Consider the following 17003-nt stretch of genomic DNA (forward strand, 5'->3'; position numbering starts at 1 on the left):
CTGCAGGGTCTCTTCAGCCAGCTGCTCACACAGCTCTCCGTCTCTGCCACAACATCCCACCACCAATGGGGAGGGATGGAGGCAGCTGCTACAGGGACCCCATGGCCCTCCACAGCTGCTGCACCACTACAACCATCCACCCCGGATGATTACCCCTCAGAGCAGGAGAGTAACGCCTTTACCTCAGACCTCTCGGCCACTGATGATGAGGATCTCCATTCCTCCGCCCCCCCCCCCCCCCACCCGGGATTTGGCAGGTATCCCCACTGAACCACCACCTCAACAAATTCCGGAAGACCTCACCTACCTGAAGTTCCTCCAAAAAGTATCCGCCTCTCTCTCCACCTGAGGCTACGAACCAACAAAGCGATGGCCTAGCCATCCTCAGGTATCTAAATACACCAAAACCCACAACAGCAATACCTGTTCACAAACTTCTTTTGGACAGCAGAGAAAAAATATGGCAAACTCCTGTCTCGGGATCAGCTGTCACCAAAAGACTAGACCTCAAATACCAAGTTCTACCCTGCCCAGGTTTTGACAAACCTCAGCTTCCCCATAAGTCCATCATTGTGGAATCTGCTCTCAAAAAGGCAAGGAGTTCAAGGAACCACGGCAATAACCCTCCAGGAAAAGAACTAAAAACACTGGACACAATCGGAAAAAAGGTGTGCCATGGCACCATGCTAAATGCCAAGATCGATGCCCACCTTTTCCAACTAGTCCTCTACAACGACTCCCTCTGGAAGAGAACCGAAGATCTCCTGTCCTCCCTACCTTCGGACTTCAAAACTCTCATCTCCCTGGCCCTCCACGATATGGAAGAATGTGCAAAACACATGATCAGAGCCACCTTTGATGCCTTCGAGACCTTAGCATGTACAGCCGGTGTGGCCATCGCTGCGAGACGAATGGCATGGCTCAGGGCATCTGGACTCCGCAAGGATAACAACGAACGCCTTGCTGATTCCCCCTGCTCTGGGAAGAACCTATTCGGGGACAAGGTAAAAGAAACAGTCAACACCCTAAAAGACCACTGCACCACCCTACAAACTCTCTCCACGGATGGCCTGCTACACCCTTCAGCAACGCAAAGGCAACAAACCAGCCAATACCACTACCGCAGGCACCAGCACAGCGCTAAACACTACGATGGACCCTCGAAATGGCAACGAGAAAAACCTCAGCCGTATGACCCCTCCTATCAACAGAGGCAACGTCCAAGAGAACGGAAACATCAAAAACAAAACCCCGCCACAACCTCCAAGGCGGGACCTAGTTTTTGACTCTACACCAGCAGCAATCCCACCAGTGGGGGGCCGCCTCTCTTTCTTCTTCCAAACCTGGGAAAAGATCACAACCGACAAATGGGTTCTCAGCATTATACAGCATGGATACAGGATTCGCCTCCATTCGATGCCTCCAAACCGACCCCCACCCAGAGATACAACTCTGGAGCACCATACTCTCCTCATTCACAAGGAACTCCAGACCCCTCTCCAGACACCTGCACCCCACTCAAACACTGGATTTTATTGGAGCCCAAATCCACACCAAATGCTGCATGGCCTTCTTGCCCCTTCCCAGGGTACAAGCTATATTACACCTGATACGACACATCATATCAGCGAGAAGAGTTCCAGCACGGACCCTCATACGACTTCTAGGACATTTCGCAGCATCCATCCACGTTGTGCCTTTTACCAAGTTACAAATGCGGCCGCTCCAGTGGTACCTCTGGAAGAGATGGAACCAGCACACCCAACCTCTCTCCCAAAAAATCACCATCACCCAGGTTGCCCACAGGTCTCTTACATGGTGGCAGGACCACCAAATCCTTTACATAGGGAGACCTCTCCAGCAACCCGCAACACCAGCTCACACTCACCTGTGCAAGGTGGCGTACCGGATTTGGACATTCACCCTCTCCATACACTGCCTCCTACAAGCGTCATACCTACCGGGACTCCACAACATGCTGGTGGACAGCCTCAGCCGGAAACTGGACCCTCACGAATGGACTCTCCATCTGCAGGTCACACAACAACTTTTCCTCAAGTGGGGATCACCACTAATAGACCTCTTTGCCAGGGAAGACAATGCAAAGTGCAGACTTTTTTGTTCAAAACGACCTTCACCGCTCAGACTGAGCCACGACGCCTTCTCGATCCACTGGGGACAGCACTTGCTATATGCTTATCCTCCAACCCCACTCATTCAAAAGACACTCCTGAAAATCATCCAAGACAAGGCCACCATCATTCTCATCACGCTGTACTGGCCAAGACAAGTGTGGTTCCCCTTCCTACAACGCCTGGCAGCAACTCAGCCAATGCACCTCCCACGCCGACTGGATCTCATCACACAACACCAAGGGGCCACGCTACACCCCAACCTCAACATACTGGCCCTAGTAGCATGGATGTTGAAAGGCTAACATTAGCTCCTCTCCATATTTCCCCGGAAGTCATGGACGTCCTACTAGCGGCCAGACGACCTTCCACCAGGAAATCCTACACCCTCAAATGGAAGAGATTCCAAGCATGGTGCAACAAGGCTCACATAGATCCCTTTTCATGCAATCTCCCAGCTGTCCTGCAATACTTGCTTAGCCTTTCGCAGACAAGTCTCCGCACAACTTCCATCAGAGTCCATGTCAGCGTCATTTCAGCCTTCCATGACAGACTGGACAGTGGACTGCTGGCCTCTCACCACCTGGTGACCAGGTTCATGAAGGGACTACAAAACCTTTATCCTCCTGTAACACGGCCATCTCCAGCATGGGACTTGAACATTGTCCAACGCCGCCTCATGCTCCCTCCCTTCGAACCACTTGAAAAGACAGAGAACAAATTCCTCACATAGAAGACCCTATTCCTTATTGCTATAACGTCTGCCCGAAGCATCAACGAACTCCAAGCCCTCGTGACTTTACCCACCATACACACAACTCCATGACCACGCAATTCTCCAAACTCATGCAAAATTCTTGCCCAAAGTGGTCTCACCTTTCCACATCAACCAGACAATTGTGCTCCCCTCATTCTATCCAGAACCACACAACAGCCAAGAGGAGCACCTCCTTCACACCTTGGACTGTGCTCAAGCCTTGCGCCTCTACCTCCAACGCACAGAACCACAGCGAAAGCTTCCCAGCTCTTTAACTCCTTTGAAACCAACAGGACGGGTGCTCCTGTGGGCAAACGCACCCTCTCAGCCTGGATATCAGACTGCATAGCCTTCTGCTACAAGAAAGAGGGTCTAATCCTCCACGACAAGGCCTCGGCGCACAAATTGCGGACCATGGCCACCACACTGGCCAACCTTCACTCTACCTCAGTGGAGGACATCTGTCCCGCTGCGATCTGGTCCTCTGTTCATACCTTCACATGTCATTACTGCGACAGGCCTCTACAAACCAGCAACAAGTTCGGCCTCACTGTCCTCCAAACTGCAGCAGCCGCAATACAGCCTGAAGGCAAGAGGATTCACACCTCTGGGACAGACTCTCACTGTTAGACCTATCTGTTTACCAGGTTGACCTGCTACTCATTCTCATGCAGAATTTAATGTTAAGCTGTTCAAAAAAAAACTTTTTTGTTTAAGATTCACAGTTAAACTGTTGTTAAAACTGCCTCATTTATGTTAAATGGTTACATAAACTGTTGTTAAAATTGCGTAATTTATGTTAAACAGTTAAATTGAATCGCAAAAAAAAAAAAACCCCTCAAACCTAACCTGGTGGTCTCTTATTATGCTTTTTCACGTAGCCTCATCCTACCTCAGCAGCATAGCGGGCACTCAAACAAAACCTCTTACGGGGACACACCTGACTCTTCTCGGCCCGCAGCTGGGGAGCCACCAGTGTGTGGCTGACTCATCCTGCTTATCCATGGAGAAAGTGAAGTTACCTGTAACAGGGGTTCTCAGCCACACCTACCTCCCTCCTCCCCTATGGATGATGCCACGCAACATAGCTGGGTACACCTGAGGCAAGATGCTCAAGCAGGGACATATATAGTGCACACTGCACATGCTCAGAGAGACCTGCTCAAAAGATTCCTTTGAGCTCTGGGAGAGCAGAATCCGTTTCCGGCTCGTCGGATGACGTCACCAGTGTGTGACTGACTTATCCTGCTGTCGACGGAGAACCGCTGTTACAGGTAAGTAACTTCACTTTACATGCCAAGGGGGTTGTGGGGTGGGGAGAGGAAAGATGATTGTGTTAGAGGCCTGGGGGTTGAGAGGATCATGGAGATGTGTTGGGAGAATCCAGCACCAGGTGGCAACATGTCAAAGAGCAAACACTGAAACATTGTGACAGTTACCAGAAAGAAATCATCTACCATGGCTTTGAAGTCTTTTACCAGACAAACCTGCTAGAAACACTAGCACCGCTAACAGTAAAACAACACATTCGGATCCTCTGAATATCTGACCCCTTTTTGCAGGTATAAGGTATAAGAACACAGATGAGAGCCCCCCCAGGTCAGCTGTCCGTAGAGGAGAGGCAAAGGACTTAGGGCAGTTTCTCTCAGCTACAATATAGCACCTGCTCATCTACCCCCAGAGCTCTGACTGAAGCCCATAAGAGGCTTCCGGGGCCGGCGGTGGCCTGGTCCCTCCCCCGTCAGCCTGAGCACTTGGCGGAGGGTGGGGGGAGGAGGAGGAGACCTATGACCGCTCCTGCACCTCGCCGACTTCCAGTCTCTTCTCCCCAGATTTTGGTTGTTGCACATGGTGGGAGAGCAGAGTGGATAGGGGGCCAGAAGATCTACTTGCAGAACAGCGCTTTGTAAAACTTGAACATGTGTGCTCTTGTGTTCTGTTCTTTCCGCCGCTCGCCCCCCCCCCCCCTTCGCCAAAAAACTCAAGCCCAAATCTGATGGAAGAGAAACTGAAACAGGCAGCTTGACATGAAGAGCAGCTTTTAAACTTTTTACCAAGAATGGAAAAAAGACAGTGAAGGTTGGGTGGGATACCGGTGTCGGAAATGGTATTTCAAGCAGACGAGTCGGAGAAACTTACTGACTTCACGGTAAACCTGGAGGACGTAATGGCAGTTCAGCAAACTGAAGAGTAGCAAATCTCCTGGACCAGATGGTATTCATCCTAGAGTACTGATAGAACTGAAAAATGAGCTTGCGGAGCTACTGTTAGTGATATGCAATTTATCCTCAAAATCGAGCGTGGTATTGGAAGATTGGAGGGTGGCCAATGTAACGCCCATTTTTTAAAAAGGCTCCAGGGGACATCCGGGAAATTATAGACCGGTGAGTCTGATGTCGGTGCCGGGGAAAATGGTAGAGGCTATTATCAAAAACAAAATTACAGAGCACATCCGAGGACATGGATTACTGAGACCAAGTTAGCACGGCTTTTGTGTGGGGAAATCTTGCCTGATCAATTTACTTCAATTCTTTGAAGGAGTAAACAAACATATGGACAAAGGGGAGCCGGTTGATATTGTGTATCTGGATTTTCAAAAGGTGTTTGACAAGGTACCTCATGAAAGGCTACAGAGGAAATTGGAGGGTCATGGGATAGGAGGAAATGTCCTATTGTGGATTAAAAACTGGTTGAAGGATAGGAAACAGAGAGTGGGATTAAATGGGCAGTATTCACAATGGAGAAGGGTAGTTAGTGGGGTTCCTCAGGGATCTGTGCTAGGACCGCTGCTTTTTAATATATTTATAAATGATTTAGAGATGGGAGTAACTAGCGAGGTAATTACATTTGCTGATGACACAAAGTTATTCAAAGTCTTTAACTCGCGACAGGATTGTGAAAAATTACAAAAGGACCTTACGAGACTGGGAGACTGGGCGGCTAAAAGGCAGATGATGTTTAATGTGAGCAAGTGCAAGACTCCTGATACAGGCCTAACGGCCGAAACACGATGTTGTGTCGAGTCTTTATACCTCAATAAACATATTTATTATTATATATCCTTTCAGTCTTTGGAATCCTTGGTCGCCCTCCCACTTTTATTTCATTTCAAGTGCAAGGTGATGCATGTGGGAAAAAAGAACCTGAATTATAGCTACGTCATGCAAGGTTCCACGTTAGGAGTTACAGACCAAGAAAGGGATCTGGGTGTCGTCGTCGATAATACACTGAAACCTTCTGCTCAGTGTGCTGCTGCGGCTAGGAAAGCGAGTAGAATGTTGGGTATTATTAGGAAAGGTATGGAAAACAGGTGTGAGGATGTTATAATGCCGTTGTATTGCTCCATGGTGCGACCGCACCTTGAGTATTGTGTTCAATTCTGGTCTCCGCATCTCAAGAAAGATATAGTAGAATTGGAAAAGGTGCAGCGAAGGGCTACTAAAATGATAGCGGGGATGGGACGACTTCCCTATGAAGAAAGACTAAGGAGGCCAGGGCTTTTCAGCTTGGGGAAGAGACGGCTGAGGGGAGACATGATAATGAGTGCAGTGGAACAGGTGGCTGTGAAGCATCTGTTCACGCTTTCCAAAAATACTAGGACTAGGGGGCATGCGATGAAACTACAGTGTAGTAAATTTAAAACAAATTGGCGAAAATGTTTCTTCACCCAATGCATAATTAAACTCTGGAATTCGTTGCCGGAGAACGTGGTGAAGGCGGTTAGCTTGGCAGAGTTTAAAAAGGGGTTAGACGATTTCCTAAAGGACAAGTCCATAAACCACTACAAAAATGGACTTGGGAAAAATCCACAGTTCCAGGAATAACATGTATAGAATGTTTGTACGTTTGGAAAGCTTGCCAGGTGCCCTTGGCCTGGATTGGCTGCTGTCGTGGACAGGATGCTGGGCTCGATGGACCCTTGGTCTTTTCCCAGTGTGGCATTACTTATGCACTTACTTATGTACTTATGACCCCCGGACTGTAAGCACATATTTAAAGGAGTTGCGGACTAGGTTACACCGCCTCTCGGATTATGCACAGGGTAATCTAGGGAAGTGCCAGGAGACACAGAAGGGATACTACGACCAGGGTACTAAGGTCCGGAATTTTCAGGCAGGGGATAAAGTCCTAGTAATGATTCCCTCAGACCCCCATAAGTTCACCTCCCAATGGAAGGGTCCTTTTGTGATAAAAGGGAAGGTAGGTCCCTGGTCATATCGAGTTAAGAATGAGAAAGGGAAAACCCAGACGTATCATATAAATGTGTTGTATCCAGGGATAGAGCGGGAAGGAATGGTGGCTGCCTTGGAAGAGGACCTGGGACCCCAGCTTAGTGACCTCCGGGAGAGGGGGCACCAGTCATTGGGTCTTCCCTAAATCTCCAACAGAGGCGAGCTGTAGAGACCCTGTTGGATGAATTTCAGGACGTCCTTAATCCCCTTCTGGGGGAAACTCATGTAATTACACACTCCATTCATACCGAGCCAGGAAGGATTGTTCGTCAGAGGCCCTACTGGGTGCCCAAGTCCAGGCGACAGAAAATTATTAGACAGGTACAATGCTGGATATAGGGGTAACAGAGGAATCTAACAGCCCCTGGTCCAGCCCAGTAATTCTTGTGCCCAAATCAGACAGATCCCAAAGATTCTGCATTGACTTTAGGAAGGTTAATGTTATCTCTAGATTTGATGAGTACCCCATGCCCCGCATCGACGAATTACTGGATAAGTTAGGGTGAGCCCAATATCTGACCACCTTTGATCTTACTAAGGGGTACTGGCAAATTCCTTTGGCAGAAGAAGCCAAACCAAAAATGGCCTTTAGTACACCTTTGGGTTTGTTCCAATTCAAAAGGATGTCTTTTGGCTTGAATGGGGCGGCCGCATGCTGCCAACGATTAGCGGACCATATTCTGCAGTGGCATCAGGATTATGCCGCCGCCTACATGGATGACGTGAGTGATTTTTAGCACTGATTGGGAATCCCATTTGCCTCAGGTGGGGGCGGTGTTAGAATCCCTGAGGAAAGCAGGGCTGACCTTAAACCCGAAGAAGTGTGTATTTGTCAGTAGGGAAGTGCAATACTTGGGGTATCGGGTGGGGGTGGGGTCATCAAACCCCTGACCGATAAGGTGCAGGGTATCAGGGATTTTCCCCTACCCACCAACAAAAAGCAATTGCGTAGCTTTTTAGGGCTCATAGGGTATTATAGGCGATTTATCCCTAGATTTGCAGAGATTTTGAGCTCCTTGATAGACATGGTCAAGAAGGGCCACCCCAATACCTTAGTAAGGGGAGAGAAAGGGAAACAGGACTTTAACACTCTTCAAAATATCTTATGTAAGGAACCCGTTTTGAAAGGGGTAGATTTTGGGAAACCCTTTCTCCTACAGACGAATGCCTCCGAAAGGGGGCTGGGGGGTGGTCTTATCACAGGAGTTTGGGTAGGAGGAACACCCGGTCTTGTTTTTAAGTAAAAAATTAACACCCGCAGAACAACACTATGCAGTAATAGAGAAGGAGTGCCTAGCTGTTAAACGGGCAGTGGAAGCATTGAAGTATTATTTGCAGGGCCGTCCCTTTACCCTTATTACAGATCATGCCCCTCTAAAATGGCTGCAGCAGATGCGGGGGCACAACAGCTGCCTTGCTAGGTGGTATCTAGCCCTACAGGCCTTTCCTTTTACCATACAGCACCGGGCAGGGAGGCTCCATGGGAATGCTGATGCCCTATCGCGAATTGCAGACTCGACGGAAAAGCCACTGTGGGCTTCCGACAGTCACAGTTTCTTGAGGGACAGGGTGTGTGACAAGGCAAGCCCCAGAGACTCCCCAGTGAAGCAGTTGAGCCCAGAACTACGGGTCCCAGAAGTCCTTGCAAGAATGAGTGAGGAGAGTAGCCCTAAAAAGATGGAATGGGTTCCCAGTCCCAGCAGGGGGAGCAATGGCTCGAGGCACGGTGAGCCTGTTACTCCTTTCCCCACTAGAGGGCAAGGGAAGGACGAAGATCAGTTTCCCTGGCTTCACCATCAGTATATAATTCCCCCCAGCTGTGAGAAGGGGAGAGCAGATTTCTTGGAGGCTCTCGGTCACCAGGGAGGAGGAGGAGAGACAAAGAGAGAGAGAGATTCCATTGAGTATGTGGAGGAAGGAAGTAGCCTGCCACTAGAGCTGCCCAAGGGAGAGGAGCCAGCTACCATGGAGTGGGAGAATTCAAAGGTTGCCCTGCCCAGCACATGAAGGCAGTGGAGGAGGCCACACCGGGTGTGGTGCTGAGAGGTGGGAGAAACTGCCAACCCTGCTTCTGACAGGGTTCCCTCTGTGCTGTGTAAAAAAAGCAGGTGATTTAGGGTATTGATTTGTGTGCAAAGACTGGCAATGAAGAGTTTTTTTAAACTATGGTGCCCTATGGGAAGTGGGCCAGACTCTTACTGAACCCTTCTGAAGGAGGGGGGGGGGGGGAGAAGGGAAACTAAGGCCTAGTAGAAGGCCTGAACTCGTGAGGAGCTGAACATTTGCGGAGGGATTTGGGACCTGGACTGTACCTTTTTCTTTTGAAGATTGTCCTATGAGAACTGTACCTTTTTCTTTGAAGGATTACCTTATGAGGACTGTACCTTTTTCTTTTGAAGATTATCTCATGAGGACTGTACCTTTTGTTTTGAGGAATATATTATGATTTTTGGTATGAAATTGCCTTGATAATAAAATACTCTGGCCTGAGTCCTGGTATCAGCAGTATTCTGTCCTGGAACCCAGAGAGCCTGCAGGCTTGCCGGCTCCACCCAAGAGGAGGAAGAAACGGACCCCCATTACAACATGCCCCCGACCGCCCCAAAGAAGGTTCTGGCGGCGTCAGGCCAAACCATGGAGAAGAACAACAGCTGGCCGTTGCTGGCTGCTGACAAACTGGCGAGCAAGGGCAGCCCCCCTTCCACAAACCATGGGCGGTGAAGCTTCAGGTCCCCCAAAACTGAACAGGAAGCAGCCAGAGGAGCTCTCAAGAGCAGCCGTGAAGAAGCAGAAAAAAAAGGCAGCATTGGCTGGAGCAAAAAAGAATCCAAAGAGAGCCAAGAAACCACCAGCAGCCGCCATGAACCCCAAAAGGCAAAGCGGCCAAACACAAGGAAGTACCTGAGAGGTGGGCCAAAGCCAAACCCATGGAAGCGCAAATGAACAAAAGCACAGCAAAGACCACCAAACCCAAAGCAGTAAAGGTTGCCCCCCCAAAAAATCTGTTGCTAGCCACCGAAGAGGCTCCCCAGCCTTCTCGATGGCTCTTAATTTCAATTTTTGCACCAGCGACCAAGAACCTGCTCCCCTCCCAGCCTCCCCGCCAATCACTGCCAGAGTTTCCAGTGACATCACTCCTTCCGAGGCAGGGAAGCCAGAAGGAGGGGACGGCACAGGCTATGGAGCTACCGCATGGTAGACGCCATGTTATATACAGCTGCTCGCCATGCGGCTCGTTGGCCTTCTTTATATCCCATTCTCTATTTATGGGGTAAAAAGTTTGGTAAGCTCATGCTTGTAATAAGGTTTTAGGTAGTGTGTACCAGATACACTTAGCAGTTGTGTTTATGTTTATTCGTTGCTTGATTTAGCAAGTGGGGCCTAACTTAATAAGTGGGTGGTGCCAATGTGAAAACCTGTCTTACGCCTGTTCTATATGGACCTCGTAGGCACCCAGAATGAGCTCCCAGTGTACGAATTTACACCTGGCTGCTTCAAAGAAATTGTAAATGTGTTTGAGTTCTCCCTGTATGTACAAATGTATTTTAGAAACTATGTGCATAGGGTTACCATATGGCTCCAGAAAAAGGAGGATGGATTGAGCCAGCCGGGTTTTACTTCCCAAGCTAAGCCCCCATGAGCATCTACAGTGACACACATAAGTAAACACATAATCAGCATGAGTTTTGATCCTTTTGAAGAAGTATGATCTTAGACTCACTTCAAGAGGCTTTCCACAAAGAAAGGGAGGGTATGAGAGGCTGATACTTACAAAACAGAAAGTGTTTCTAAATTCCAGGTGGATGATCATGAATTCAAGTGATCCTTAGATGCTGTGCTTTAATGTAAATGGAAAGGCGTAAAGAGGACACACAGAAGTTAGAGACTAACTTTAACAGTACCAACTTTGTTAAAATTGGAGAATACTTTAAAGAGGAGCTGGCATGGTGGATATATCCTTGTAAAGCAGAACAGTGGACTGTGCTAAGAAGTGTTGTAGAAAAGTCAACAAATCTTAAAAGCAAAAGGAAGTGGCATAAAAGACTAGTATTCAAAAAATGAAGCAAAGAAAAGAAAATATGGAATGGATGAGGGGAGCAGGAAAGGAACTCAGAAATAAAGACCTTTTCCAGCTTTATCAATGAAAGAATAATATGGAAAAATTAGTCTTCATTAAGATTAGGGCTGCCTTTCAATTAAAAATGTTAATGGCATGATTAAAGGCAGGAGTGGGGAATGGGGGAGAGGGAAGAGAGAGAGAGAGATAATGGACCTGGAGGTAGAGGAGAGGGAGGAAGAGATGCTGGACAATGGAGCGGTGGATGTCCTTGGGGATCAGGGAGTGTCAGCAGCTGGAGGCATGCTGCTGACTTCCTTGCTCCTGAGACAGTATGAAGAGGAAGGGAGCGACTCGGCAGTGAATTACTTCGACTGGCAGGGCTTTAGCTTCTCCACAAGCCATTGAACAGGTGCTGCAGCTTTGTAGGAGGCCTGAGCCCAAACTGGGGACCCAGGTCCCCAAGGAACCCCCCTCCTATTATCCAGCATCTCTCCCTTCCCTATACCCCCAGGTCCATTACCTCTCTCTTTTTCTTACCTCCATCCCTCTCTCTGAGTGTTTCTCTCCATCTCTTTTTTTCTCCCTCCACTTCTTTCCTTCAGTTTTGTATCTCTCCTTCTCCTAACCCCCCACTCCCGTGCATCATCCAGCATCTCTCCATCCCCTTCCCGGCCCTACCCACAGTTCCATAAAATTCTCTCAATCCTCCCTCCCCCCAGTGTAACAGTTAAAAATTAAGTCTTCATTCTGTCAGCAGCAATACTCATAGGCAGTCTGCACTGGGCCTTTCCCTCTGACCCAACTTGCTCTTGCAAACAGGAAGTTGCATCAGAAGGGGTGGGACAGGTCAGAGGGAAAGACTTGGTGCAGGTCTCAAACAGCCTAAGAGTATTCCTGCCGAAGCAAAGATTTGATTTTTAACAGATACCGGGGGGGGGGGGGGGGGGGAGAGAGAATTGAGGGAATCTTACAGAACTGTGGGTAGGGCCAGGATGGGAGAGATGCCAGACTGCACGGGCAGTGAGAGGGAGAAGGGCGTGAAATGTGCAGCACTCAATTAATTATTAGTCGTGATTAATTTTTTAAAATCTTGACTAATAATTATCACGATTAACATGGAACCCTAATTAAGATAAACCTCTATCTGTCTTCCTCCCTCTCTTTCCCTTTTCTCAGCAACTTCCTGTTCCACAGTTTGGTCTCTTAGATCTGATGTCTCCCTATTTTCAAGGAGGTATACATCCTTTCAAAGGCCCAGTTTTCTGTAGACAGCCTAACCAGTCTCTTTTTTGTTCTATCTGAGTACTATGGCCCAATAACATGCAAAGTAAGCCCCAAAGGTAGGGAGACATCCAGACAGTCTACTCTCACAGACATCATCAGGAATCAGAACATGGTCGAAGCTGCCTGTAATATTTCTCAGAGACCTTTGCTAGGCTAAGTCTCTGGGTTAGCAAGACAGCATGAGGCAATGCTGACATCTCCCACACTTTTATTTGTGTCTTTTTATCTTTTTGAGTGTATATGGGAAAAGACAGAAGAAAACTTGTGGTATGTTTTGATACTGCATTCACAGCTGCAACTGTTTTATATACAACAGAGGTCAGCTTGCTATTCTTTTATGCTTCTAACTCCTCCAATAAACACACATCCTGCTATTTTCACAGGTCACCTGGTCCTGCGCAGAATCTTCTCCATAGCTATGGAGATAAGCAAGTCCCATTATGAGTCCAAACTTCATGGCATAGGTAGGGCAGTGACTACTGGGCTGGGAAACTGCATACACCACCTAAGTGCCCGCCATAGAGAGAATGATTAGTGTATAAAGGATGCAGTAATTTCTGAGGAGGTTAAAATCTGAAGGTACCAGGAAGGCGTGAGTGAGGGTGTGGTGATGTGGGAAACAATATACTAGAATTAGCCCTGGTATGCAGTGGAAAAAAGGCAAAATAGATTGGTTTTGGAGGTAGATGCTGGGAAAAAATTAAGTGTAACTTCCTTAAAATGTTGATGGTATATAATAGTTAAAATAATGACATGATGGATTAGAACATTAAAGACATGATCAGCAGTAGGTGAATAACTAAATAGTTTCCTTTATATGGCATCCTGGCCATGCCTGGTGCATCCCAGAATGCATCACACTAGGTAGGATGCCACCATTTTGCAGATGACAGCGCCCAGAGTCAGGAGCAAGTGGGCCTCATCTAAGGTACAAGGTGGGGGAATTTACTAACCACCAGGACACTTTATTTTTATTTAGTTGAATCGGGGTGGGAGGAAGGAGTTCAACTAGACACCAGGGAAGTTTTTGTTGTGGGGTGGGGTAATGTATGTAGAGATCTCTAAGGGGGTCAGGTGGATGACTTAGACCTGAGGTCAGGTGGTGGTGGTGGCGTTTTGTCCGAATGTCCGGCAGAGGCAGGGGAGAGGGTGCCAGTGCAGAAAGCTAACTGGCAGGGAGTCTCTCCTGCCCACTTAAACCATGCTGAATATTAACCCTTTTATTATGGTCATAGACACTTCAATTGTAAATTGGCTATATCCAATTATACCTTCTATACAGTGCTTCGGGTGAATTTTTTTTTTCAAAAAGGAGGATAATAAATCATAGCATATGAACAAATCTTATCCTTTTTTACATTTCATTAATTTAGTATTTTGGGTGGAGGAGTAGCCTAATGGTTAGGGCACTGGGCCAGGAACAAGTGAGCTCAAGTTCAAATCCCATAGCAGCTCCTTGTGGCCATGAGCAAGAAGACACTTCATTCTCCAATACCTCAGGATAACCAGAGGTGGCACTGACTACCTCACCCCACTTAAGGCCTGCCATAGCACTTGTGGTAACCCTCATAAGCCATTCACAGCTTGATGCATGTGCACAGGGAACACAGAGAATTCAGCATTTGTTTTGATCCAGATAGGGCTGTGATCTGATATACAGTATAAATTAATTCTGCAGAAACATAAAACAAATTGTGCTAGTTTCATAAGAGACCTTGATTATAACCTCAAAATGTTTCTGGAGGATACATATCTCATGTGTCATAAGTGCCCTTGAATTTTAAAGGCACTTATTTTGTTTTGTTTTTTATCTCCAAAGATTTGTGATTGTGACCTTCTACATTTTATCTAAAAAATAAATTAGATAAAGAAAATACAACACCCTATGCCATCGGTTCTCAGCCCAGTCCTCGAGACACACAAATAGCCAGTCAGGTTTTCAGGATACACACAATGATTGTTTGGGATAATGTGGGATATAAATGTCATAAATCCTATATAATAAAACGCACCTCCAATGTTCTGAAGCCGAGAAAGTGAAGCCTTCAAGCCTTGAAGCATTCCTGCAACGTTCCGGAACTACAGCTTCAGAACGTTGGAGGTGCGTTTTATTATATAGGATGTGCTCGGTGCTTTTCTGTAGCACATGGGAGGAATTTAATATATGCTGATTAAAGTGGAGGAGTGGCTGGAGGGCGGGCAGGGGAGATAGGACAATCTCTGGGTGGCTGGAAGTGGGGACAGGGGAGAGAGAGGAGAATCGCTGGGTGACTGGAGGGGGGTCAGGGGACACAGGAGAATCGCTGGGTGGCTGGAGGGGAGGCAGGGGAGATAGGAGACTTGCTGGGTGGCTGGAGGGGGGCAGGGGACATAGAGACTCAGTGGGTGGCTGGAGGGGGGGCAGGGGAGAGAAGAGCATCGGTGGGTGGCTGGAGGGGGGCAAGGGAAAAAGTAGAATCGCTGGGTGGCTGGAGGGGGGACAGAGGAGACACACTCGCATCCAGCAGTCTCACACTCTCTCTGTCACACACACGCACTCACACATTCACTCTCTCTCACACACAGTCAATCTCACACATACTCTCTCAAACATACACACTTCGAGGAAAACCTTGCTAGTGCCCATTTCATTTGTGTCAGAAACGGGCCTGTTTTACTAGTAAATAGAACAACTATTTCACCATGCAGTCCACAGTCTCCAGTGCACATATACCCCGAAATTCTATAAATGGCACTTAAAAGTTTGCTCCTTGTCTTCCCTGCATGGCTGGGCTCTAAAGATACTTGAGCCACAGTGGTGCAGGAAGTTGGGGAAGTCTCGTAGTTTCAAGTCCTGTGAGACTTCCTCAACTTCCAAGTATCTGCAGAGCCCAGCCGTGCAGGGGAGACAAGGAGTGCCAAAGAAAGGAGAAAAGGAGTGCTGATGTAGAGGTAAAAGTGGGGAGCGGGAAGCATGCCAGATTGGGTCAGCTCTAAAAAAAATTGGGCCACGGGTTAGGTCAGCGTTTCAAAAATTGGGTGTGTTAAAATGCATGGCCTGAGTTAAAATATGAGGGGTCCTTTTACAAAGGCATGCTAGCATTTTTAGCACACACTAAATGTTAGGACACCCATATATTTCTGTGGCCATCTCTAGTGTTTAGTGCGCGCTAATCATTAGAGCGCACTAAAACTGTTAGTGTGTCATTGTAAAGGACCCCCTTATTGTGTTAATTGCCCACCCCCTATCTATCATCAGAAAAACTCATGGGTGAACCCTAGGATAGTAACCTTGTTCCTCAGAGAGAAAAGAGTATGTCTAATTAAGAGAGACAATGTAGGGAGCAGCTTCTTCCAACTAAGCCAAATAGCCTCTGATTTTTGAGGATTCAGGTTGAACCTGTGAATGTAAGCCAGTCAGTGACTGCAGTCAAGCACTGACTGAGCAGAGAAAGATCAATAGGTGAAAATTATGTGAAGGCTACAAATCGCAAATCATTTTACCTTGAATGCGTGACTATGGTGATATTGTGTTAGTGTCTTCATTGTATGCTGTACTTTTGGATTCTCCAGCACTTTTATGTGTTATCCTTAGCGGCTGAGATACTTCGTATTGACTCCTGAAGCAGGCACATTTTGTGCTGAAACCCAGGACTGCGTTGAGTCTTTGGATTTCGTGTTTGGATTTACATTTGGTCTACCCATTACTTCTTTTTTTTTTTGTACATGGGATGAGAAACCTCCAAAAATTTAAACAGTTAATTTTCAATAACACATCATGGGAAAATTGGAAATGTCTAATATAGATGTGTCAAATTATTCCTATATTCAGCAGCAGTATGGGGGCAATACTAAAACTGGGTGCCCCTATTTAGGCACCTCAAGGCCGCACAATAGGAGCCTATTCTACAATGGAACCAAGGCACCAAAGGTCCATTATAGAATCCTAGCCTAATGTAGGTGACCAAACCATTGAGCTGATATAAGTTCAATTGCCTAAATGCAGCACAGACACATGCAACTTACAGTATTCTGTGTTACCTACATAGGTGGAAGCCCTGCCTGTGTCCCACCCATGCTCCTCCCCTGTTAAAGACCCCCTTGCCAATACGCGCTATGTAAATTAAGCGGGTATTTGCAGAATAGTGCTTAAGCAGACCATTGGCATTTACACATGTAAATGCCATTATTCTAAATATTTATGCATGTAATAGGTGTACAAGTATGAGTGCCTAGTTTATTGAAAAGCCCTTATTCTCCCGGATTATATAAAAGGCAACTAAAGTTGTTCATGCACCTTAATTGCTTAACAAGCCAATCAACACCAACAATTGGCTGCTAACAACCAATTATTGGTGTTAATTGGCCTTAATTAGGATTTACATGCAGGTCATATTCTATAAGGATCCGCATATAAATTCTAATGCGTGTAAAATGTTTTGGGCATGGCAAGGGATGTTCCGGGGACGTTCCAATATTTTATGAGCATAAATATAGAATTCAGCTGAACCACGCCCGATTTAAACACCAGCATTTACACCTTCTTGTAGCAGGCATAA

The sequence above is a fragment of the Microcaecilia unicolor genome, chromosome 3 (assembly GCF_901765095.1).
Source record: "Microcaecilia unicolor chromosome 3, aMicUni1.1, whole genome shotgun sequence".
Lineage (NCBI taxonomy): Eukaryota > Metazoa > Chordata > Amphibia > Gymnophiona > Siphonopidae > Microcaecilia > Microcaecilia unicolor.